The 25,258-nt window shown below is 45.0% G+C and overlaps 1 protein-coding gene across 2 annotated transcripts in view; it reads right to left on the bottom strand.

Moving 5' to 3' along the window:
• The window catches only part of DUSP10 (dual specificity phosphatase 10), a 51,200-nt gene that overhangs the window by 22,157 nt on the left and 3,785 nt on the right, over positions 1–25,258 (bottom strand). The gene's annotated exons all lie outside the window — the stretch shown is intronic.

Here is a 25,258-nt window from a genome sequence, read left to right as displayed (position 1 = left end):
TTCTCCGCTGTGGCAGAGGCGCGGCATGGAACAGATATCTAGATTCTTTCCAGAGCAGAACACATGCATTTGTACCTTTCTTTAAAAAGTACAAAAGTACAAACTTCCACAGCCCATCCAACCGACAGATGAACACGGCAAAAAAACCTTGTCAGTATTTCTTAACTCTCCAATGGGGGTGGGACACTTGGGGCCCCCCGAATCATTTCTGGACTCCAACTCACATCAGCCTTGGTCAGTGGCCAGGGATGATATGAACTGCACTCTAGCTATATCTGGGGGGGGGGGGTGTCACAGGTTGCCCACCCCATATACTCTGCAATAGGGGGAGAAAGATGTGGCAGCTAACTGACAACCAGAAGAGTTCCTTGGGAGCCACATTTTTCCTGAGAGCTTCAAAGGAGGAAAAAGGAAATTCCATTAGGACAGTTCTTCCTCCTACCCAAGTGTCAGAAGAGTAAGCTCATAGGCTTACTCATGAGTGCCTACTCAATTCCAATACTCAGGTTGTGTGCAGGGACGCGGACTTATAAAAAAAATTGGGGGGCCCCGGGAAAGCTCATGAATAATAAATAAGCTCATGAATATGCAAATAAAGTGGCGCCGCCTCCTCGTGAGCGAATAGGGGAGAGCGTGCTGCACCTATTAATCAGCTCCGGAGCGGAAATTGGGTGGAGCTTTTGCTCGGGAGGGAAGGCAGGAGGCATGGATGCAGCCCGACGCTGTGCATTTTGGGCTGGGGGAGGGCGGCGGTGGCGCTCTGCTGGAGGGCGCCGGAGATTATTGGGGGGGCAGAGCCCCCCCAAACGAATTTTTGAGGGGGCTCGGGCCCCCTCAAGCCCCATGGAGTCGGCGCCTATGGTTGTGTGTCATTTGCCACTAGCCGTGATGGCTATGGTCTGCCTCCGCTGTCGGAGGCAGTTTCCCTCCAAAGACCAGTTGCTGGAAATCACAGGCGGGAGTGTGAGCTGTGCTGCTTATGTTCCGCTTGTGAGTTTCCCATAGGCATCTCTGGTTGGCCACTGTGAGAACAGGATGCTGGACTTTTGGCCTGATCTGGCAGGATTCTTCTCTTCTCAACGATATAGCCAGTATTTATTAACAACTACCCAAATTACAATTCCTAGACACTGACACACACCCAACATCTCCACCATTAATACTTGAAATGCAACATTCCTCACTAAGCTTCCATTCTAGAAAGTTAGGGTTAACACCAAATGGATTTGATTAGACATGGGTTTTATTTATAGCAAATGGGGGTGAAATTCCAGGATCATACACGACCTTATATACCATAGTCTCTTTCTAAGTATAACTGTACTTGGGTACGCATATCTAAAAAAAGATTCAAGAACCACTGTGAATTATATGAACTTTCACTTCAGATGTAGGTTGTGGGTAGGTATGAAATTCCCCTGCAGCACGTTTCAGGTGCAGGACGGAGACCAGAGGTGCAAGAGGGGAGCTCAAACTGGGACTGGATACCAAGCTCTTACCCTACAATGACAGAGTGTCATTATAGGCTTGTTCACATGTTACTCTTGAACACAGGTACAAGCAATCTCTGCACAAGTGTTTCTATGAGAGTGTCCACTTGCTGATGGGCGGGGTGTAATTATTATTATTATTAATTATTATTATTATTAAGCATGTGAACACCACTTATGTGATAAACATAGCATTGCTTTAGGGGCTTCAAAGGGGGTATGGAAACAACCAGCCCTTAGCAGCTGGCTTCATACACCTCACCTCCACCGCCCAACATAACACCTCCAAAAAAATGACAATATGCCCTGTGTTTTACTTTTGAAATCAGGCTGTGAAACAGAGGGCATTTTGACTAAAGCCCAGCCTGTATCAAATGTGTGAAGGAAGCACATGGATAATTAAATGTCCCTCCCTCCAGAAGCTGAGCACAATTTATGCCAATATCTACTCTGTCCACCATTTTGATGGTTTTATGCCATGAAGCTTGGTTCATAATAACACACATTTTTCACTCAGAGGGGAGGAGGCAAGTGTGTATATTTTACGCATTTAATTTTTATTTATTATTACGTAATAAGAGAGGAGATTCCTGCTAAACACCAGGAAGAACTTTCTGACAGTAAGAGCTGTTTGACAATGGAACTCTCCCTCGGGAGGTTGCGGACTCTCCTTCCTTGGAGGTTTTAAAGCAAAGGTTGGGTGACCATCTGTCATGTAATGATCTAGTTAAGATCACTACATTGCAGGGGGTTGGACTAGATGACCACTGGGGTGCCTTCCAACTCTATGAGTCTATGGCATTTATATCCCACCTTTTCTCCAAGGAGCTCCACGTGGCATACATAGTCCCACCCCGTTGATATTACCCTCCAGTCCAGCATCCCATTCTCACAGTGGCCAACCAGATGCCTGTGGAAAACCAGCAAGCAGGACAGGAGGGCAAGAGGCCTTTTCCATCCTGTGGTACCTCAGGTTAAGAACTTAATTCGTTCTGCAGGTCCGTTCTTAACCTGAAACTGTTCTTAACCTGAGGTACCACTTTAGCTAATGGGGCCTCCCGCTGCCACCGCCGCACGATTTCTGTTCTCATTCCTGAGGTAAAGTTCTTAAGTGGTGGTGCTACTTCCAGGTTAGTGGAATCTGTAACCTGAAGCATCTGTAACCCGAGGTACCACTGTATTCAGAAGCATTGCTGCTGCATATGCTTTACTCACTCGAAATATTTTGCACATGTCACACAACCAGCCTCAGAAAAAAAGAACTTCTGGAACTTTCTACAACATGACATGCTCCTCAGAATTGTCGGCTGTGACACATGAAAGTCCACTTCACATAGGCATGGACATCGCTCAGAATCTAGATGATTAACAACTGAACCTGTGAACCACACGCCAGAAGAGGGGACATTTGCCTGAGGTTTTCCCATCTGCAATTGGATTTACAAAGCCACTGGTCACTCGAATGTTTCAATCACAGAGTGACTTGACAAACTTGCGAACCCTGACACACTTGTTTTTGGAAAGCAGCGATACATTACACAATGCTTCAAAATCAAGACTTCTCTACCTTCTAGAACAAGGGTCATTGTTGCTTTTGGGTCTACAGCCATTAGTCCTGCAGGCTGAGGCAGGCTGGGAGTACAATGGGACAGCGTTCTTCAACCATGGGTCTCCCATCATTCTCAGCTCACTTAGCCAGTGGTCAGGAAATATGGGAGTTGTAGTTCAAAACCTGGGGACACAAGATTGAAAAGCACCAATCCAGAGAGCCCCATATTAGCCATCCCTACTCCTGCTTTGCAAGGGGTTGTACTAGAAGACCCTCAGGCTCCCTTCCAACTACAATTATGTGATATTATCAGGCACTGAAATGCTAGATCCCAAGTGCTATACCTTTTCAGAATATCTGAACCCATAAAGGTAAAGGGACCCCTGACCATTAGGTCCAGTCGTGACCGACTCTGGGGTTGCAGCGCTCATCTTGATTTATTGGCTGAGGGAACCGGCGTACAGCTTTCCGAGTCATGTGGCCAGCATGACTAAGCCGCTTCTGGCGAACCAGAGCAGCGCACGGAAACGCCGTTTACCTTCCCACCAGATTTACCTATTTATCTACTTGCACTTTGTCGTGCTTTCAAACTGCTAGGTTGGCAGGAGCAGGGACCAAGCAACGGGAGCTCACCCCGTCACGGGGATTCGAACTGCTGACCTTCTGATCAGCAAGTCGGATTCGAACTGCTGACCTTCTGATCAGCAAGTCCTAGACTCTGTGGTTTAACCCACAGCGCCACCCGCACCCCATACTTACTAGCTAAGCTGGTAGAGGACTACACACTAAGGCTCTGTTTGGAGCACCCCCCAAGTGCTGTGCAGGGGACAATATCACCACTCTCTGCATGCCTTGGAATCCTTTGTACATGTGCTGAGCAGCTTAGCTGCACTAGCTTTCTCTGTGGTCGTCCAAGATCAATTGAGGAATCCATTCTGGGTGCTGCAATCCACTCCAGAGTTTGGGTAGAACAGAACTGGATTCCACTCTCCACCAAAAACTCCCCAAGCAAAATTGCTAGAGAGGAAGCCAGTTATCTAATCAGCCAAATATGTGCAGTTTGAACACGAGCGCCTATATTAGTTACACAGCGGCAACTAGCACACTGAGAGAAAAAGGGTAGGTGATGTTTGCACTGTGGGAAAGCATGCAACTCATACGAATCCGGTTTCTCTCCGTGCTCAGACAGCATGTGGCAGAGGGCAAAAGGGTCCGTTTCACTTTTCCATTTCTCAAAGGGGTTTGGAAAGAGGAGCCTTCTCCACGGCCCCTCCCTTTCCCAATCGCCAGCATTCAAGCACATCCACCCCTCGAGTTAAGCTGTCAGGGTGAATAATTTGCAGCGCTCTGGAACAAATGAACTGGGAGCGTTCCATCCACTGGCAAGGTCAATTCCCCACCTCCACCCCCATTCCATTCGCTAGTTACCTGGAAAGGCAGGTTCATAAACAAACTCAGTCCTAAAGTAGATCATGACATAGCACTGCAGTCCCTTTTGGGTATTCGAAGCAGCTAGTTTATAAAGGATTCACACCCCTGGGCATAGCCAGGATTTTTGTTAGGGGGGCAGGCTTTTGTTAGGAGGGGGCAGAACCTCAGATTTGTATTATTTTGATTGATGGGGGGGGGGAGAGAGTTGCCCCCTGCCTCCCCCAGCTACACCCATGTCCAGACCCTGCCCTTTCATCATTCTTCGCAGAGTGCCTTCTCTCCACAAAACCTAGACTTCGGGTGGGGAAACATTGCCCTCAGATGCTGGAATCCCAACTGAGCCAGTGTCGCCAATAATCACAGATGGTGTTAGAAACTCAGATATATAATTTAATCGCCAAATGGTGTCTTAAACCTAGGTTATGGCCACCACAATGGAATGTCTAGGCACCATCCCTCACCCCCTCTGGTAGAGTTTATTGTTGTCATTTCTCTTCCGTTTTATATTTTAAAGAACTGATCTCAAAGTGGTTTACAACATTAGAAGAAGAAGAGGAGGAGGAAGAGTTTGGATTTGATATCCCACTTTATCACTACCCGAAGGAGTCTCAAAGCGGCCAACAATCTCCTTTCCCTTCCTCCCTCACAACAAACACTCTGTGAGGTGAGTGAGGCTGAGAAACTTCAGAGAAGTGTGACTGGCCCAAGGTCACTCAGCAGATGCATGTGGAGGAGTGGGGAATCGAACCCGGTTCACCAGATTACGAATCTACTGCTCTTAACCACTACACCACACTGGCTCTCCACACATCAAATAAAACAAATTCAAGCTTCAAGGAAAATATTTCAGGTCCTTCTCTAAGTGATATTTTGCTCCCCCCAGTCACCAGCCTGGCATCCAGAGATCTCCACGTTGTCACAACTGGATATGAGCTAGTCACAAAATGCACCTGGTGCCTGGCTAATTTCTAACACTGATCAAAGGTGGTGGGAGTTGTAAGTCCAGCAACATCTGAAGGACCACAAACTCCCAATTCCTCATTTGGAATCATAGAATTGTAAGTTGGAAGGGACACACAGGGTCATTTGGTCCAACCCCATGTAATGCAAGAATCCTCAGCTATCCCTGGGTGGGCTTGAACCACCAGCCTTCTGGTTAACAGCCAGATGGATGCACTGACCAATTAAGATCATCATTTTCTTTTACTCCCGTATTCAGTATATGAATGCAAAAAAAGGTTCTATCAACTAGAGGTTGAAGGCGGGGGGGGGGGGTCAGGATGAATGCTGGGTGGGAAAGAAAATATAAGATTTCCCCCACTTTTGAGCTATTGCTATTCTTTAACTGTACTTCAGAATTTAGTTCTCTCCTCTTCTATCACAAATGCATACATTAATTAAAATATATATCCAGAGAGATATTTGTTTCTGCATGACAATGCTGAGGTCAACATAACCATTTAAGACTAGATGAAAGCAAACATTCCCCCCTGTTTTCCCCCAATTAGCAAAACCTAAGAAACCTTAAGGCAATTCTGGGATGATGCAGAAGCCTGCAGCTATATCAACATGGGTATATTTGGAATGACTGTTTGAATAAAGCTAGGGCATTCATATTTTTAAAATACATAAATTAAATATGTGCTGTGTGTGCTAAATTGTACATAATACAAGTTGATGTTTCTGTCTGCCGAAAAGCAGAGTTGCCTGTGTTGGTTTAAGGCTCAACCCTTGAACTCCAGCCCAACACAAGACAACTTTTTTGGAGGATTGTGATTGCTCCAAGTTACCCAAGCATCTTCAGTCTCTAAAGCAGCGGGACCTTGCCTTTTACAAACTGGTTGCTCCAATGGAATCTTGCGCCTGGGGTCAATGAAGCAGTTAGGTTTCACTGGGCTGGTACAAGCACTTATTGAAGCCATATTGCTGGTTCTTATCATCGTAGTTTAGAACCACTGGCTGTAGGGATTCCTCCATGGCGGAGAAATGGAAGAAATAAGGCAGAACAATTCCAGGAAATTTCTTTCACACAGAACAGGATGATGGATATTCTGGAGTAGCAGCAGTCTGAAATAATTTCCCCCAATAAAGCCCATGAATGCCCAACCTCATATTTTTAAGATGACGTTTTTATTCTGGAAGGTTAATAACCCCTCAACACTGTAAACTTATCTCAGTATGATTTTGTATTGTTTACAATGTTGAATATTAATGGTGGAGTTGTTATAGCTATATTAGTAATTTACTGAGTGGAGTATACAATGCTAAAAATGCTTCGAATTAAAGAAAAGCAGGAGGAAATGTCTCTCTCATCTTAATCACAATATAGTGCTCTTTTTGTTTGACTACATATTCATTTCTTTCCAACCTCTGTTTACAGTCCCCCAAAAGTTGTGTGTGTGTGTGTGTGTGTGTGTGTGTGTGTGTGTGTGTGTGTGTAGACCTGCAATTCCTGATTAACATGTCAGATGAAGTGGACTGTAGTTTACAAAAGCGTATGCCATAATAAATTAAGGTGCTACAAGACCCGCTGCTATAGTTGGGAGTGTGCGGGGAGAAACTTAGTTTGGTTTCCATTTGAATTCATTAATGGCTCTAATTCACACATCCCATAAGAATGTGAAAACCAAATTGCATCAATCTTCACAATCCTCCAATTTTTGTGATGCAGTTCTCCAACTAATGTATATACACTGTGCATATTAGGGAAATGTGTATGTAAAAAAAATGCATTTATTTGTGAAAAGTCAAATATGCAAAAACGCAGTAAACCGGGGAAACTACCTGACCCTTGGGGTTCCTTCCAATTCTATGATTCTACATTCAAAAATGTGTCCTGTTAGGAGAAATGCAGACTAAAACAATGAATTCCCATTAAAGACTTAACAAACTGATGCAGAAAAGTGGTGAACCGAATTCAAGATTTGAAAAATGATAAAAGTGAATAAACTGACAGATCCTTCGATCCTGCTTGCAACAGCTGAACATGGTTGTTCCTCTGGAAGTCGTTACAGATTTGTTCCCCTCTCTTCAAGTCAGCAGATGCAACAAATATGTTAGCATGTAATATCTAACTAGGTCTCAGAAAACCCTTTCTCTAGATTAAAGGAGACCTCTCTTTCTAACTCGAGTCACTGTAGAGAACAACTAGATCTTTGTTTTTGTTTGTCCACTGGGCTCAAGGAACCCACAGGCTGATTAAAGCAACACAGAACTAGAAATGCCACACAATTTCCCCTGAAGCAAGACTGGAGCCAAATTTGGAGGCTCCTCTGAAATGAAACATCTGTAGCAATTTCTGGGGAAAGATCTAATACTTCAGTTAAGATCAAAGGTATTTCCTGCCAGGGAAGAGTTCACACCCCTCTAAGCGAAACAAAATACTCTGCCGATAATAGAGCAATATTAGAGACTAGGACACTCTAACTTTACAGCATCAAATACTGAATAGTACAGTGGTACCTCGGTTTAAGAACAGCCCTGTTTATGAACTATTCGGTATACGAACTCCACAAAACCAGAAGTAGTGTTCCTGTTAGTAAACTTTACCTCGGTCTATGAACGGAAGCTGAATGGTGGAAGGGCACCGGCAGCAGGAGGTCTCATTAGGGAAAGCGTGCCTCAAATTAAGAACGGCTTTGGTTTAGGAACAGACTTCCAGAACGGATTAAGTTTGTAAACCGAGGTACCACTGTAGTAGTCTAGTGTGCTAGAGAGGTGTCACCGCATCTTAAATCTGGACCACCAAATTAAAGAAATTGCTATCAGATGGAGAGAATTTCAGAGGAAAGGCAGTTCAAGGGGCTTGATCTAATGAAAGTTTAACTAAGAGAAATGAAACGCAAGAAAAAAAGATTGAGAATGCCCCCTTAATCAAGACAGACAACAAAATGCAGCGTGGAGTATTCCTGTTCACTGTTTTAGCCAGCCAGCCAGCCATGCCTTTTCCAAAAACACTCCCTTTGATTTCTACACCCTCCTAGTTTTTTGCTCCAGCAGTCAGCATTTTGCACTCAAGGAGCATGTTCAGGCTAATTTTGGGTCATCCTCCCTCTACACCCAACCCTTAGGATCCCCTCCCCAATGTTTTCCTGCTCCTGCAAATCCTAGGGTTCTCCCAAGCCCTCTGATCCTATATGGCTAATAAGGATGGGCACTTTTGAGAATGTGTGCACTAGAATCTTGCAATATGCTTTACATGTGGCTGCCTTTAGAGAGACCTCTAAAACTCCAAAATGGTACAGAGTGCAGCAGGAAGAATGCTTATGGGAACTGAATGTCAGAGCATTTTGACTACCAGCTCCCATATGTATCTGTGCAAATTCTACAACCAGTTTCAGAAGCCCTGCACTCTAGTCCATCAGTAAAAGGGGGTTAGGACTGATGGGTACAAGGCCTTTTTAACTGTGGCTCCATATTTATAGAATATGTTTTCTCATGAAATGCACACGGCCCCGTCATTAATGACTTTTCAAGGAAGTCTCAACACATTTTAATTTTGATCCAGTTATTAACTGCCATGTCTTAATGGTGTTATATTGCTCATTTTCCCATTTTTGAACACACCACCTAGATCTGGTGTGCGGAACCTTTGGCCCTTCAGATGCCGCTGGGCTACAACTCCCATCATCCCTGGCCATTGACCATGCTGGCTGTGGATTATGGGAGTTGTAGTTCAACAACATCTTGAAAGCCAACAGTTCCCTACACCTGACTTAGAGGAAGAACTGCATTTCAAAATTCAGAGAGGTGCAGATTTCCAAGGATGGCTCTGTTTTGGCCCATGTATCATTTCCAGAAGGGCAAATCAAATAGGTTCACCTTCAAATGTGAACTGAACTACATTTCTCCCCCCTTCTCACTACTTCTAGTACACCTACATGGTACCACATCTTCCTTCCATCAAATTCCTCCTCAAGACCTGCCTTTCCCGTGGAGCCTGGGAACAGACTCCCCACAGCCATAAAAACCAAGCGCAAGCATGTGGAAGTAAAATAAATGCATACAGGCACACAGGCCCCATTTATGCAGTTGTTACATTTCAAGTGCATCAGTGAAATCCTGTATATTTGAAAAGCCTGCAAACCCCCCATTCTGTCTCTGCCCTGCCCCGTTCTGCTCCCCTTTTGGTGACATTTTTGGGTCACTTCCTGGTTTGGTGCAATGTGTGAATGCGCAGTTGCATACATAAAAGTGGGACTGCCTGTATACTTACCTGTCTCCCTCCTCCATGTTGAATTTTAGACTGTGGCCAAGACCTGTCCTCTGGTTTGGAACAAACCAGTCATGAGGCCATGTGGACATTCTTGGTGGAAGAACTCACAGCAGCTCATTTTGCCCACCATCCGTGATGAGGAGTGGGGCAGAAAATAGAGGGGCACCAACTGAAAATACAGTATTAGACTTGGTGGCTTCAACGTTTCTAAGCTTTGTTTACAAAATGCATGTTAAACAAACATGCTAAACTAGGTCACTCTCCAGGGCATGGGGGGGAACCCCATGCAAATTACCCTATGCAAATTAGCCTAATTTGCACAGGATTTTTCTCCCCAGAAAGGAAAACTTATATCACTGCCAAAGATATCTAATTCCCACTAAAGAGCTCTCTGCTGAATCAGTACAAAAGTCTATGTATTCCAGACCACATTTCCATAGCGATCAGCCAGATGTTCCTGGGAAGCCCAAAGAGGTAGGGACCAAGGACGATAGCCCTGTCCTGCTCTTCCTTTCTGCCCAGCTGTGACTTTCTGCCCAACTTTAGCAGGATTGGAGCCTATTCCCTGTAGAGTCAATCATTACAATGACGGAGTGGCGGATTGAAACAGGGATTGCAAACCTCTGCATGATCTTTCACATGCTGAACAGAAGTACAGAAAGGCCTGCCACTTCCATTGTGCTCACACCCTGAACCCTCTGCATCTGTTACCTTATTCTCTTTCGCCAAGGTGATTTCCCCTTCCATTGCAAAGAAGCACAAACCTGAGGATGCTGGATAGCTCAGTTGGTAGCGTGTGAGACTCTTAACCTCAGGGTCACGGGTTTGAGCCCATGTAGGGGAAAAGATTCCTGCATTGCATTCCTTCCAACTCTACAACTCTATGTGGCCCTTCCAGTTGTCGTTGGGCTATAACTCACGTTTCCCCCAACCATTGGCCATGCTGGCTGAGGGCGCTGGGAACTGTAGCCCCAAAACATTTGGAGGGCCACAAGTCCACCATCTCTGCCTTGGAGCAGTTCTGCATGCAACCAAATTGTTCAAAGGTCTATATATTTTCCAGAGGAAGCCCTGGGCTTTTTGCCCACCACTACATTTTCAGGATCCTTACCCTTTTCACAGAAATATGCTTTCCTTGGATGATGGGGGAATGTTAAGGAACAGTCTCCCTCGGGAAGTTGTGAACTCTCCTTCCTTGGAGTTTTTTAAGCATAGGTTGGGTGGCCATCTGTCCTGGGTGCTTTAGTTGAGATCTCTGAATTGCAGAGGGTTGGACTAGATGACCCCTGGGAGGTCCCTATTCTGTGATTCAAAAGCATATTCTCTGAAAATTACCTATACAGAACATAAATGTCTATGTGCTTCGACTCTGAAACAGTGGAGAGGAAATCCAAAAGAGCAAGGCATTAAAGCATGTGCCTCATTTTTTACATAAGCTGAAGGTGCTTTATCACTTTGCACAGACTTAGTCAGCACACGTGTCTGCTCTGAGCACTCAGAAAGGGACTTAAGGGACTTGTATGAAATATTAATCTGCCCATTTGGGGATTTTAGTGCTGATTTGCTCCTTCATCCAGCCAGCCGGGTATTGGTATCTAATGCAACACTGACTGTTTGCCCTTCATTGCAGCCCTCATTCCGAAACAAAATCAGCAGCTGGCGCTGTCATGTGGGGGATTATGTGAGCATTAAGACAACACAAAGGGCAACATTCAGCGATTTGGAAGAGGGGCGACGTAAGAATCTCCTTGGGTGGATTTAGAGATCTGAAACCCTGTGAAAGGTAGAGAATGCTCATTTTACTTAAGCCGCAGGTTTAATGAAAAACAACCATGTTTACAACAACTGTGATGCAGAAGTCAGCTGTTTTTACAGCAAGGAACAGAGCATCACCACCTCCTCAAGTCTACAGATGAAGTACAAGAGCAGCAGCCGGCCAAAAGTTGGCAATCCCAAGTGTGCCCTTCCCTCAGCTGCAATGTTATGTGTGTTCTCCTTCTCCAGCATTTCTCAAAAGGCTTGTGACTAAAGCTGGGGAGGGGAAGAGAGTTACTTTGCCCATATAATAATTCTACCCTTTATTCATTATGTGGCCCTGGATCCCAGCCAACGCTAACACTAAAATGGAATTGTTGTTGTCTGGAAACAGGGCTGTCACCACAGGGGAGGCAGGGCCCTTCAGGGATATTCCAGGCCCTCACCCTGGCTGCTCAGCTCTCAGCAGGAAGCCATCCCCTGGCTTCTTCACTCCTGGAGATATACAGTAAGAAAAACCAAGCAGATGGTATTTGAGCCTACTCCTCGTTCAGTAGTTCTTAAGGAGCATTGATGCGTACTCCCCTACTCTCAGTCTGAAATAGTACAGTCCAAGGGCTATAGCCTGTGATTCCCCTGATCATCAATTTCAGTTTTAACTCCCAGACTTCCTACATCAAACAGCCTGTTTTTCTCAAGATGAGCATAAAAGGGGACCAAGTACGTATTCCACTTGAATAGTGAACCAAGCAGTGTTCAAAATTAGCCAGGTGCATTTCACACTTGGCTTTCGACCACTTGTGACCAAGTGAATAAGCGTGGGCTCCAGGATTGTGCCTGACATCTCCACCATCTGGAGGTGCCTTCCATAGGATCTGGACTGTTTTCGCACACTAATACCCCATTCTGTAGAATTCTCTCAGTTATATTTTATCTGCACAATTGGAATGAATTTCTGGAACCAAAATGTTTTACTATATGCTGGAAGCCACCCAGAGTGGCTGGGGCAACCTAGTCAAGTGGGTAGGGTACAAATAATAAAATTATTATTATTATTTCTGTCTGTCAATCCTTTAATAGGCATAGCAAATCACACATTATCAAACAAACACCATATACAAATTGTGCAAAATACGAATTCAGCATAACAAGGTTATTATTTCTGTGCAGCCTGAGCAGGAGGCCAGAATAGGCCCGTAGATATGTGGACTGTCCCTTGGTCAAGTGACTTTTCTTCTTTAAGTTATTAGAGTTCTTAACCTAGCTCAAGGTTGTCATCTGAACTAGCCAGATGTTAAACTGATAATCTCAGTCAGTCCATCATTTGAAAAATAAGACTTTAGAACTCTCTTGCCCCCAAATGGCAACTAGACATTCCGTTTTGGTGACTGCAACCTTGGTTCGACAGTGGAATTTGCTGCCAAGGAGTGTGGTGGAGTCTCCTTCTTTGGAGGTCTTTAAGCAGAGGCTTGACAACCATATGTCAGGAGTGCTCTGATGGTGTTTCCTACTTGGCAGGGGGCTGGACTCGATGGCCCTTGTGGTCTCTTCCAACTCTATGATTCTATGATTCTATGGTTTAAGCAGCCATTTGGTGCATGGCTTATATATACAGTGGTACCTTGGGTTATATACACTTCAGGTTACGTGTTTTCAGGTTGCGCATCGCGCCAAACCCAGAAGTACCGGAATGGGTTACTTCCGGGTTTCGGCACTTTTGCAGAAGCGCTAAATTGTGCTTTGTGCATGCGCAGAAGCACCAAATCTTTACCCGCGTGTGCGCAGACACAGCACTGCGGGTTGCGAACGCTGGGGGTTGTGAACACGCCTTCTGCATGGATCACATTCGCAACCCAAGGTTCCACTGTATCTGAGTTTCCAACACTGGAACCAAGGGTGATAAAAACATTGGTGGCCACCAGTTTAGATGGCATTAAAAAAGGGCCAGACAAATTCATGGAGGATAAGGCTATCAGTGGCTACTAGCCACGCTGGCTCTACTCTGCCTCTATAGTCAGAGGCAGCAATGCTTCTGAATGACAATTGCTGGAAACCACAGGAGGGACATCTGCTCTTGTGGTTGGGTCCTGCTTACCAGTTTCCTACAAGCATCTGATTGGCCACTGTGAGAAGAGGATGCTGGCCTAGATGGGCCAATGGCCTGATCCAGCAGGCTGTTCTTGTGAAATGCCAAAAACAATGTAATCATTTTTGACACACACAACAAATGGCCTTGCCCAAGTCAGGGGGACCGTCTTGATCTCTGCTTCTCAATCTTCACGTATTCTGAAAACACAATGAGGGTTTAAGAATAAAAATGGCACTCACACACCATTTTTAATTTCGAATGTGCATTTCGAAAGCCATTTCAAAAGTATAATTCATTTAAAATTGAAAGAAGCAATCAAATGTCCAGTGGAAGAAAATGAATGCTCCTGGCAAAGCTATTTATATGAACAAACCTGGCAGAGGCCTAAAAGCTGGAGAGAACAGCCAACAAGAACCTTGATGGAAAATCCTGGCAGGACATGAGAAAGCGCACGATAGAGCATGATGAGTGCTCCTATGGGGAGGAACATGGCACACACATCCCCAAGATGCCTTTGTGTAAATATTGGCATCTCTTTAACTAGGAAGTAGCTCACCAAGTGATTACGTGTTGAAGCAGTGAGTGGAGTTCTAGCCCATTTTACAGAGAATCCAAAATTTAGGGATGTAGAGAAAATAATTGACTGGATAGCTCAGTTGGTAGAACAGGAGATTCTTAATCTCAGGGTTGTGGGTTGAGCCCCATGGTGGGCAAAAGGTTCCTACATTGTCGGGGTTTGATGACCCTCATAGTCCCTTCCAACTCTACAATGCTATGATTCTCAGTCAGGCTGACACTAGCAAGACTGTCTTGCAGAGCGCTCCTTACAGTAGCATGGTCACCTTCTAGCATCCTTACAAGTAGCATGGACAGCTTTACTGCAGGGCAGATGTGGACAAGTTTTAAAGGGGTCATCAGGGTAGGCTCAGATAACAGCCTAACCCTGGTAATTAAGAACATAACAGGAGCCGGCTGGGTCAGGTCAGTGTCCCATCTAGTCCAGCATCCTACCCTTACAGTGGCCAACCAAGATGTCTATGGGAAGCCTGCAAGCAGGAAATGTGTTGGTTGCCTGTGGGACAAGTTCCATGGTTTAACTAGGTCTGCATTCATGCCATGTGGCTCCTATAAGCAGGGACCATGGGACTTCAAAAGTTGCCTTATAGGTAAAAAGGTAAAGGTAAAGGGCCCCTGGACAGTTAAGTCCAGTCAAAGGTGACTATGGGGTTGCAGCTCATCGTGCTTTCAGGCTGAGGAAGCTGGTGTTTGTCCACAGACATCTTCATGTGGCCAGCATGACTAAACCGCTACTGGCGCAACGGGACACCATGGCAGAAACCAGAGTGCACGTGTCAGGGGTTCAGAGACGGAGGCACAGGTGAGGGAGGAGACGGAGAGCGACGAGGAAGAATCACAGGACAGTGAGGAAGAGGATGACAATGACTTGAGATCTTCCATGAGTCTCTCAAGTGAATCGGAGGATTCTCAGGAGGGGGCGCCCCTAGTCAGGCCAAGGGGGGTCACAGGGGGGAGCTGCCAGGAGCAGGGAAGCAGCAGGGAAACCCCGAGCGGGAGTGGGAGATCGGGACCGGCTTCCCAGCAGGAACGAAGGGAAGAGAGGGGAGTTCCCAGTGTGACACACGGAGCGGAGCAGGAGAGAGACAGGGGAAGGAGATCGGGGGAGGACGTCCTGCCGGAAGAGGCGGAGAGTAGTACAGGGAGTAGTGTAAGTGTCAAGAGGAAGGTCAGGGGTAGCGAACGCGCGCCAAGTTCAAATGTGGAGGCGCGCGGAAATGGAGAAAGCCCGGAGGAGGAGCCTAGCCCCAAAGCACGAAGGAGGGGGGAACAGGCATCTGAGGGATCCGCTTCAGGAGAGAGCAGGAGGGAAGGAACCCAGGGGGGCAAAAAGACCCTGCGGAAAAGGAAAGACAGGAAGAGGTGGTCTAGCACAAGCCTCTTAAGTTGGTGTAGAGGCGGGACCGATTCAGAGGGGACTCCAAATGTCTGACGTTAGAGACTCGGGGCTGCGCGCCTCGGTTGTGGAACCAATAATGAACTGCAATAAACTTCCTTGTATATAAGAAGAGCCTGGCGTTGGTCTTTTGTGAGCTGAGACCTGTGGCAGCCCCTGACAGCACGGAACCACCATTTACCTTTCCGCCACAGCAGACCCTATTTATCTACAGTTGTATCTTGGGTTAAGAACTTAATTTGTTCTGGAGGTCTATTCTTAACCTGAGGTACCGCTTTAGCTAATGGGGCCTCCCGCTGCCGCCGCTGCACAATTTCTGTTCTCATCCTGAAGCAAAGTTCTTAACCTGAGGTACTATTTCTGGGTTAGCAGAGTCTGTAACCTGAAGCGTCTGTAACCTGAGGTACCACTGTACTTGCACTGGCATGCTTTCAAACTGCTAGGCTGGCAAAAGCTGGGAGAGAACAACAGGAGCTCACTCCATCGCAGGGATTCAAACTGCTGGCCTTCCGATCAGCAAGCCCAAGAGGCTCAGTGCTTTAAACCATAGCGCCATCCGTATCCCAGGTCATCAATTCCTGTGTTGTCCCCACTGACTGACAGCAGCTCTCCAGGGTTTTAGACAACGTCTTCCCAGGTGCCTGGAATCGAAGTAGGAACCCTCCGCATGCAGCTCTACCACAGCTCTGCTCAGAATCTGACAATGGGGGGGGAGCTTATGGTCACCTTCACTTCTCCTCCACATCCATTGACATGTCCTGCTGACAGCCTTGCCTTGCCCGCTGGATTCAGGCTCTAGGAGTCAAGGTTCAACAGTAGCCTATCAGGCTGAGTAATAGCTCCTTGGCAGGGTTCTACAGACAGGCCTCCTAGAAAAATGGGAGGACACTGCCTGGGCTGGATTTAAAGGGACAGTGCAGAGAACACTTAATATATTATCCATTCAGGGGCCCCTGAAATTGTAGCAATGTGTTACACAGCAAGGTCTGCCAACACCTGTACCTGCCAGCTTCTAGGAAAGAGCATAACATAGATTATTTATGAGCTTTCCAGGAATTTTTCATCCATTATGCTTTCCATTCTCTCACAAAAAGACACTGCTGTGTCTAGTAATTCGCAAGCTTCCCTTATGGAAATTCTGGACCCTTAGATTAAGAAGCTAGCCTTGCACAGGGTCCCTGCATGTATAAAAACAGCCCCCTCCCAATCCATTAATACTATAATACTATAATTCCATTCTTTCTCTAAATGAGCAGAAGACTGCATGAGCAAACATCCTCCAGAACCCCGTAGCCAGAATTATTTGATCCTGCAACATTGCCCCTCCAACATTGCCCCTTCCACTTTCCAGCACAAATGCCTCATTTCATTCATTGCTCATTTTAACCCAATTTAACATCCACCCTAACTGTTGTAAAGACATACTGGGATGCCTCTTAATGGGGTTTACAAAACCCAGGAAGCTACTTTATACAAGTTAGATTGGCAAACCTCAATACTGCCAACACTGACTAGAAGCGATTCTCCAGGTTCTCAGACAGGAGACATTCCCAGTCCTACCTGGAGATGCCAGGGAATGAACTTGGGACTTTCTGCATGTAAAACAGTTGCCCTACCACTGAGAGCCCTACCCCAACCTAATTAAAGGCCAGCTCCAAATCGTATTGGCCACAGATTAGCACTCATGCAAATGTTAAACACTAACCACAGTTAAGAACGGCAGGTTTTGTCATCCGAGAGAGGAGTGCACCAGTCCCTTAACCGTGGTAAGAGATTAGCAAATATTACATCTGCATTGCAACTGCTTTTAGGCCAACACAGCTCTGAAAGTTTGTAGAACATGATCTCAGTAGTACAATCTCACTAAGCCACCTCAGTAACACCAAATGTGAGTCATCTACTTGTCTTTGGGGATGACAACCCTTCCAAAAGTTGCTAAGAAAGCAAAGCTTTGCTCAAAGAGAGTTGTCATTTCGCAAATATCGCATCATAGGCTGTTCTCAGTTCTGTATCAGGAGCTGCAGGAAGAAAAACATGATGTTCAAAGAAAGGAATCCGCTCGAGAAACGGCTTTTTGGTTAGAAGAGTCACATGATAGGTATCTTCTTAAAGGGACCGAGGAGGAAGACTGTGCACATCAAACTAAGAAGCCAAATGCATGGAGCACAGCTGAGACCGCCCAAAATTGCAGCAGGCTAGCTTGGGACTCTCAACCACCATTCACTCTTCTGTTATGAAGGGGCCACTCTCTATCAAAGCTTGTGATTTACAAGTCAGAAACAAAAACTAACCATGAATTAAAAAAAAAAAAACATTCCATAGCTAACATCTCAGGAACATTCCAAATGCCTTTGGAGCAAGAGGGAAAGGATAAGTGTCAGGCGTGACAATGAAGAATTTCAGAACAAGGTGCACTGGAGGAGGGAGAGAGGGCTCACCTGAAAATATCAGCATAAATTATCCATTTGATAGGAAAGAGTGTGTCCATCTATAACACCTGTCCCAAGGTCACTGCCATTGTATTATAGTATACCACCAGGTGCCCTACAGATATTTTGGACTACAACTTCCATCGTCCTTGACCACAGGCCATGTTGGCTGGGGCTGATGAAGTTGGAGTCCAACAGCAACTGGAAGGCACCATGTTGGGAAAGGTTCAGCCTCAAGACAAATTTGTTATTTCTGTTTTAAGCAGCAGCTGTGAGCCATTCATGGCTCTTGCAGTGGCCTACTGGTCAACATGTCACTTAACTCTTAAGAACTGCAGCCTGGCTGCAAAGAACACATGGCTATGATGCTCCATGCTCTGCTAACTTGCAGACTGGATTATTGCAGTGCACTTTATGCAAGGCTGCCCTTGAAGACAACTCAGAAACATCACCTGGTCCAAAATGCAGTGGCCAGACTACTGGCTGGAGTTGCCTTTAGAACTCTCATAATCCCTGTTCTAAAGTAACTGCATTGGCTGCCAGTTCATATCTATTCCCAATTCAAAGTGCTTGTGCAGGTTTTCAAAGCCCTAAATGACTTCGGTCCCAAAATATCTGACATATCCCTTCTTCCCCTACAGTCCCTCTGGCATTAAGATCAGCAGAGGGGGTCCTCTTGATAATTCTGCCTCCCTTCAAAGTTTGAGGTGGGAGGTGACATTCTCTATGGCAGTCCCTGAGTTGTGGAATTCCCTCCCCATAGAGGTGAGTCTCGCTTCCTCATTACTGTATGTGGCTTTCAGTGAATGATGAAGAAGATATGGCTCTTTATTCTGGCCTTTGACACGTGTGAGATACGTGTTTCAGGAAGACCCACCCTGTTCATTGTTTTAACTGTTTTTTTAATTCTGAATTTTAAATTGTAGTAACCCACCATACGATTATTTGGGTAATAAATACAACAATAAAGCAGATGACTATTAGCCCTTTCCAGTGCTGCATTTCACCCAGCAGAGGTGATGGGTAAACAGTGGTTCTCAGCTTTAGCAACAAAATCATCTCCTCTGCAGGCACAAGTCCCTTGCCTAAGCACGACTCCCTTGAATCAGGGCCACGTCATATCTACTCATTATAATGCATGCACAAGCTGTTAATTTTGCAGAGTGCTTTAATGTATTTTTTTCTCCTTCAAAACCCTGTTAGAAAGTCTCACTGTATAAAGCATGGGACCAAGGCTCCAGTTCATATTTAAAATGAGGAGCTCCAGGTTCAAACGCCTGCTCAGTTATGGACTCTCTAGGAGGCAACCACTACCTCAAAGACTAACCTAGAACATCATATCACGGGAGAGAATTGGGTAACCTGAGATCCTTAGAGAAAGAGTAGCTAATCTAGTGGCCCTATGCATATTGCTACGAATACAATTCCCATCAGCCAGAGAGACACAGGAAGAACAAGCTAGAAATGTAATGAAACCGAACCGGTGTTTTCAAATCTATATTCCAGTGGACACATTTCAACTGTATTTTAACAAAAGGACAGCTTGGCCTTCTATTGGAATTGCCACATTTCTGCACATCACAGAGCACCAGCAAAAAAAAGAGCACTAGACGTCTAGAACAGGAATATATATTTGATCGAGGTCACCAGCCAGAGCTGTAAATTAAGCCTGTAATTTAATCCCTAGGGCCAGGGCCCTCTGATCAGTTTCTCCTCTGTGTGACACTGTACCACTGAAATGGCAACAGAGAGCTGCCTGCTTGACAGGCAGCACCAAACATGGAGAACATGGCACTGGATCAGTGGATGGGGGGGGCGGGACAAACTTGGATGGGGCAGTTAGCAACCAATGTTTACAAACATAAACTGGGAAGATCAGATGGGCCAGCCATAAATTATGACTGGATCGCAGTCAAGGCAAGAGCCTCACTCAACATTAAAAGGAAGAGGGGCTTTAGAGCCCAGCTTCAGTTTTAGTTCAAACTCTAAAAACAAAAATTGCATCACATGCAGGACATTAAGAGCTACTGAAGCATGATGGAAAAAATTCCATCCGACAAGTGAAATTGAATAACAAACACCTCTCTGGCCACACTGCAAGCACAGATGCTGAAGCAGAGCCTTATTATGTCTCCTCGGTCCAGATCACACTTCCAAACAAGGCAGGGATGAGAAAGGGGCTTTTCGTTTGTTGTCCTCGCCTTTAAGCACTGCTGCTTTAAAAAGAACGTATGGAGATGTGGCCATCGCTCCCTTTCCTGCTCACTCTTTTTTCTGGCCACCGTTAAGTAAAAAAAAAAAAAGACCTGCAGCATTAATCCCTTGATCTCTACCCACAATTTTTCCTAGCTGGCAGAAGGGGAGAAAAAAATTAATCTTTTCTTCTAAAGCTTCTTTAGATCAAGCGGCTAAGTGCTTTTGGCTAATTTTAAAACTCCCAACTTCAGAGCAGGGCCAGAACAGTGTTTGCTGGGTGACATTGTGAGGATTCTTTCCCCTCCCAAATGATGCAATCAAGGACTAAGAGGCAACCTAAGCCTTTGAAACTCCGGGGACTTCATTCCTAAGGACTGCCTGTCATATTTCAACCATCACATACACATATTCACTGTTCTATTGGACCCCAGTTTTCTAATAGTTAGGGCAGAATTCCAGCAGTGCACTAAGTCATGGATTTTTGAATTTGTGTCTCTGTGTGTGTCCTTTCACAATTCCTATAGTCTCAAGATTGCTAGCAGAGATGGTAATTTGAGATGGATTATTTCTCTATAATCTCTGTTCTCAATAGATAGCCTTAGTGATTCAACATAAGCTAAAGGTGCACATAGAACAATAAACTTATTATTGTGCTACTCAGATGATATTCACATCTAAAACATATCTAAATGGGATCATTCCCAAGTAGCTTCACTCCAGATGTCTACCTGTGCAAAGGAGCCCATCCTGCTGGTGGCTCTGTGTTCCAGATGAAGTGCATAGAAGTCTTTGTGCATATGGAATATGGATGTAAAGCCGTATCACTGAAGACAGTCACACTGTATGTATGGACACCAGGAGGAGGAGCTACTCGAGGGTGTGGCTACTCAGTCCCCCTCTTCACATGTTGGTTTTATACACAAATACAGTAACTAACCATTTAAAAACATTCATGCACCACTTAATGTTTCAGAAACCTCTAAGTGGCATAGTCTAAAACACCAAACAATATATCATTATAACAGAAGCATAGCCTAAAAACAGGTCACCACTTTGAGTAGAATTTCCTCAGGTGATACAAAGGATTTCATGAGTCTGTATGAGGGCAGGAGGTCCAAATGGGGTGTTAATATAAGTTCCAGCAATTATCACTACAATTTACATTCCACATATACCTTCTTCATGTTGTTTATCTGTTTAGTACATTTATACCCCCACCTTTCTTCTGTCATGGAACGCAAGGTGGAAATGATGGGGACATAGTTCAGCCCAGACTCGGAGGTCCAGCTCCGAGGGCCTTCTGGCGGCTCCCCCACTGCGAGAAGCAAGGTTACAGGAAACCAGGTAGAGGGCCTTCTCACAGTGGTGCCTACTCTGTGGAACGCCCTCCCTTCTAATGTCAAGGAAATAAACAACGATCTGACTTTTAGAAGACATCTGAAGGCAACCCTGTGTTGGGAAGTTTCTAATGTCTAACATTTTACATTTTTTATGTGCTTTAAGCCACCCAGAGTGGCTGGGGAAACCCATCCAGATGGGCTGGGTATAAATTAAAAAAATCATTATTATATTATTTAAAATATCTGCGTGATGGACTTAATTTGGCAGGTCTTCAGAATATAAGGAGAGTGGTGTTAGCTGTTGGACTATATTGTGTGCAAACACAAACCACAACTTAACAGTAAGTGCAGCCATGTCCTCCAAGAGATTAAGCTGTGCTAAACACCTGTTTATCACCACCCATTTATTAGCGCTTAAAGTGCTGCAGAACGCCATCCCACTTCTTTTCAGTGAATGCAACAGTCAGGCTTCATCTGTAACAAAGCCACCTCACCAGTTCTTCCCCGCACCCCTTCCTACTTATGCTGAGCCTACACATATTCCTCCAGAAGGCAGGGCAGGGCAAGTAATTGAAAACTGGTCCATCTACCTGATGGTCTGCTCTGCTTGGTTGCATCTCTCCAAGATCTCAGGCCAAGGTCTTCCCAAGGCCTATCTGGAGATGCCAGGGATTGGATGCCAGACCTTCTGCATGCAAATCATGCACTTTACCACCAAGTAAATTTCTTCCCCAGTGTGTGATGCAGCTCTCATATTACAGGGGAAATGATGCCGTGCCCCCTACCTTTCCGATTGCCTAAGGTGGGCCATCATACTTCAATCAAAGCAAGTCAGAAGCTGGAGATTGTGGTTTTCATTAAAGGGCCTATTACTTTTCCTCCCCATTAAAGAATTAAAATAAATTATTATATTCAAATCCCAACTTTTCTGCTATAAAGTCATGGTAGCATACATGGTTCTGAGTGAGATGAGTCAGATCCTAAGATAGTGACCGGCCCAAGGTCACCCTGGGAGTATCATTACTGAGTGGGAATTTAAACCAGAGACTTCCTATTCCAATATTGTGCTCACAATTCATTGGTTCCCACAAGGATTATAACTCCAACTCCCATCAGCCCCAGCCAGCATGTGCAGCATTCAGGGTTGGTGCATGTTGTAGCCCACAACATCTGCAGGGCCACAGGTTCCCCAACCCTGCTTTAAAGAGAGATGCTGGTGGTTGGGTCTGGGACCTCCCTAGTGCCAACATGTGCTCTGCCAAGAAACTGTGGCTTCTCCCTAAAGAATGCTGAGACCATCAGGTGAATCAGATTTTCAGACTCTAGTTTTTTGGTTATCTAGTCCAGCAGTTGCCAACCTTTTGGGGGTTTGTGGACATATTCTGGAATTTTGAGAGGTGTGCTATGGAAACTACCCCCTCTGGTTGATTCTCCCTACCCCTTTTCCCTGGATCACATCCACCACCCTGACAAAAAGAGAGAAAGCCAACACACACATATAGATTATTTGCTTTTTCCATGGGGTCTGGGTAAAAGCTGGATCCACTAGAATTAAAATGGATTTTACAGAATTTGCATGAATTTATGGCAGGCCCCCCGAAACATCACCAAATTAAAGCTTACACTGGTAGGCTGCTCCGTACAAAAATTTGCTTAGGTGCTTGCCAGCACCACAAATACATTGACGCAAGGCACAGATCATGATTTGTACAGAGGATGACAATAAAACCACCAAATCACAGAACACATCTGTGGACACAGATGTGACCTATGATTTGGTACTAGCTTTGAGGGGAACCTTTGCAAAATTATGAGCATCATACCATCTGTGCCTCAAACCCATGTTTTCACATCATTTATTTAGGCTACTTATATACTGCTTAATTACCAAAGTCTGTATGGTGTACATAATTAAAAAATGTGTACTAGATAAGATCATTTAAAACAGACATAAAAATAAACATGGCAGTACTGAGTCTTTTACCTTCAGTCAAAAGACAGATATGATCTGATGCAGGGAGGAACCCTTTACAAATGATGCAATTTCATGAGGATCAAGTGGTGGTATGTGTATGGGCCCCACCACAACCTTCTCTCTCCAGTCTGTCTTCCAAATCTTGTGGCACCCTCTTCTTCCCGCTATCCTGTCTACCCCCTTATTCACTATACTTTCTTTTCAGCAGCTCATGTAATAATCTGAGTTTTGAGAAGCATATTGATCTGAAAGAGGAAGTAGAGAACATTTCTTCTTTAAACTTCCTCCTTCAGTTCTATGCACTTTTCAAAGGAAAGAAAAAGGTACCCTGCCCTCACCAGCAAGGAGGGGCTCAGAAGCAACAGGAGATGTCCTCAAAGACACCACTGATCCCTCAAGTGCCACACTGGTGACCATAACTCTAGCCACTGGATCTATGATCACCTATTCCTGCAAATGACGTTCTAGTGGTTAAGTTTCTCAATCACAATGACCTTGTTTTATTGCATGACGTTTGTCTAAAACCATATTCTGTCAATAGATTAATGCAGTTCTCGGTTGCTGTATGTACACACAAAGTCATAGCTAACCTTCATGGCTCACTAAAGTAAAACATGGATGCTAATTAGTTCTAGTTAATACATGAACACACAAAAAAAGGCACACAATTACTTTAATTACTGGTAACAGTTTACTGTAGTAGTTACCAGTGTTGTCCAACACAACGCTAAGCCCATAAACAGGCAATCCTAAACACACACTCACAATTCCATTGCATTAATGAAGCTTCATAGCTATGTACTGTAAATGTGTTCAGGTTGCTGGGCCAATAAGATCAATAACCATTTCCATAAGCGGGCCATCTCAACTATATTACCTTTTAGGAACTCTGTTCCATCATTCCATTTCAAAGTCACTCTTGACTATTTCATATGTTACTAGAAAGTGGCAAAAAAAGGAACTGTAGTTGACTTGCACTACCTCCACAGCACAGTGAGCAGAACTCATCTTACTAGCTTCAAGACCCATGATCTCCATAAGCTACCTGGGCCCCATAGCTTTCAGAGCTTTCCACTTCCATGTTCAAAAGGAAACAAGGAAGCAGGAAGTTTCAGTCACTTGCCCTTCTTCCTCTTTGAGCTCATGCTGTGAAGTGGCTAACAAGAGACTCATCAGTCTTCAGTGTAGTTCTCGTCAAGGTCAAGCTCTACTCCTGCCCCTAGATTCGCTGATGCTACCGAATTTGCCTTCTAATTATTCTGGACCCAGAACATTTCCCAACATTCATCTCCAGCTTTGCTAACATGAAAGTTATCGGGTGTTTTTTTTTGCAAGGGACCTGAGAGTTTAAGTGCCAATGACAGTTGCTGATTCTTTAGGTTTTTTTCTCATTTCCAAAAAGGATGTCCTCATTTGCTTCTGTAGGCTAATGCGCCTCCACATAACCCACCAGCTGTTGAAGAAGGCATGGTTCTAACAGTTACCACCATTAAGACTGAAAGAAAATATACAACAGGCTTAACCAAATGCCTCTCCAATCTCTATTAGGAAAATTATCAAGCCCAGGATAAATCCTGCAAAACTTAGAAGTTTGCATACCACATTGTGAGCATTAATCCCAAGGAAAGGCACTCCGTCCACTAGCCTTTGGATTAACCTTAACCTCACAACCATATTAAGAAATGGAAAAAGGTACCAAGACAACGTCCTTCCTTTTTCAAGTCCTCCTGCATCAAGAGATCCTGAACTATCTCCACAAGAACATGCAGAGCTTTGCCTTCCCAGTGGCCCAGCAAATCGCCGCATCCCTAGAAAAG

This window comes from Podarcis bocagei (genome assembly GCF_964188305.1).
Source record: "Podarcis bocagei genome assembly, chromosome: 3".
In the NCBI taxonomy this organism is placed as follows: domain Eukaryota; kingdom Metazoa; phylum Chordata; class Lepidosauria; order Squamata; family Lacertidae; genus Podarcis; species Podarcis bocagei.
Note: the sequence above shows the minus strand (reverse complement) of the source record. Positions and strands in the feature narration are given on the sequence as shown.